This window comes from Arachis hypogaea, chromosome 14, assembly GCF_003086295.3.
Source record: "Arachis hypogaea cultivar Tifrunner chromosome 14, arahy.Tifrunner.gnm2.J5K5, whole genome shotgun sequence".
Lineage (NCBI taxonomy): Eukaryota > Viridiplantae > Streptophyta > Magnoliopsida > Fabales > Fabaceae > Arachis > Arachis hypogaea.
This window is the reverse complement of record NC_092049.1, coordinates 125481736-125482953: the sequence shown is the minus strand read 5'-3', so window position 1 is coordinate 125482953 and position 1218 is coordinate 125481736. Positions and strand designations below refer to the sequence as shown.

Genomic DNA, 1218 nt, shown 5'->3' with positions numbered 1-1218 from the left:
TAGGCTTCACCCATGTAATTCACCTCTGCCATTGCAGGGTTCTCAGGATCATAGGCTTCTTCTTCAGAAGATGCTTCTTTAGTACTGTTGGATGCATTTTGCAATCCATTTAGACTCTGAGAAATCATATTGACTTGTTAAGTCAACATTTTGTTCTGAGCCAATATGGCATTCAGAGCATCAATTTCAAGAACTCCCTTCCTCTGAGGCGTCCCATTACTCACAGGATTCCTTTCAGAAGTGTACATGAACTGGTTATTTGTAACCATGTCAATGAGTTCCTGAGCTTCTGCAGGCGTTTTCTTTAGGTGAATGGATCCACCTGTAGAATGGTCCAATGACATCTTAGATAATTCAGACAGACCATCATAGAATATATCCAGGACGGTCCATTCTGAAAGCATGTCAGAAGGACACTTTTTGGTCAGTTGCTTGTATCTCTCCCAAGCTTCATAGAGGGATTCACCTTCTTTCTGTCTGAAGGTTTGAACATCCACTCTAAGCTTACTCAGCTTTTGAGGAGGAAAGAATTTGGCTAAGAAAGCCGTGACCAGCTTATCCCAAGAGTTCAGGCTATCTTTAGGTTGAGAGTCCAACCATACTCTAGCTCTGTCTCTTACAGCAAAAGGGAAAAGCATAAGCCTGTAGACCTTGGGATCAACCTCATTGGTCTTAACAGTATCACAGATCTGCAAGAATTCAGTTAAGAACTGAAAAGGATCTTCTGATGGAAGTCCATAAAACTTGCAATTCTATTGCATCAGAGAAACTAATTGAGGCTTTAGCTCAAAGTTGTTTGCTCCAATGGCAAGGATTGAGATGCTTCTTCCATGTAAGTTGGAATTTGGTGCAGTAAAGTCACCAAGCATCTTCCTTGCATTGTTGTTGGGTTCGGCCATGTCTCTTTCTTTTTCAAGATTCTCTGTAAGGTTTTCTCTGGATTGTTGTGCTTTAGCTTCTCTTAGCTTCCTCTTCAAAGTCCTTTCAGGTTCCGGATAAGCTTCAACAAGAATGTTCTTATCCTTGCTCCTGCTCATGTGAAAAAGAAGAGAACAGAAAAGAAGAGGAATCCTCTATGTCACAGTATAAAGATTTCTTTATGTGAATAGAAGAATATAAGAATAGAAGAAGGAGAAGAAAAAAATTCGAACACATAGAGGAAGAGAGGGTTCAAATTTTAAGATGAAGAGAAGTGTTAGTAAATGAATAAAATAATTA

At 39.5% G+C, this 1218-nt stretch overlaps 1 non-coding gene across 1 annotated transcript; it reads left to right on the top strand.

The window, feature by feature from the left end:
- The first annotated feature begins 398 nt into the window (after positions 1 to 398).
- Positions 399 to 506, top strand: LOC112745355 (small nucleolar RNA R71). Its single transcript, XR_003173288.1, has one exon. It is a non-coding gene; the product is annotated as a small nucleolar RNA R71 (small nucleolar RNA).
- The last annotated feature ends 712 nt before the right edge of the window (positions 507 to 1218 follow it).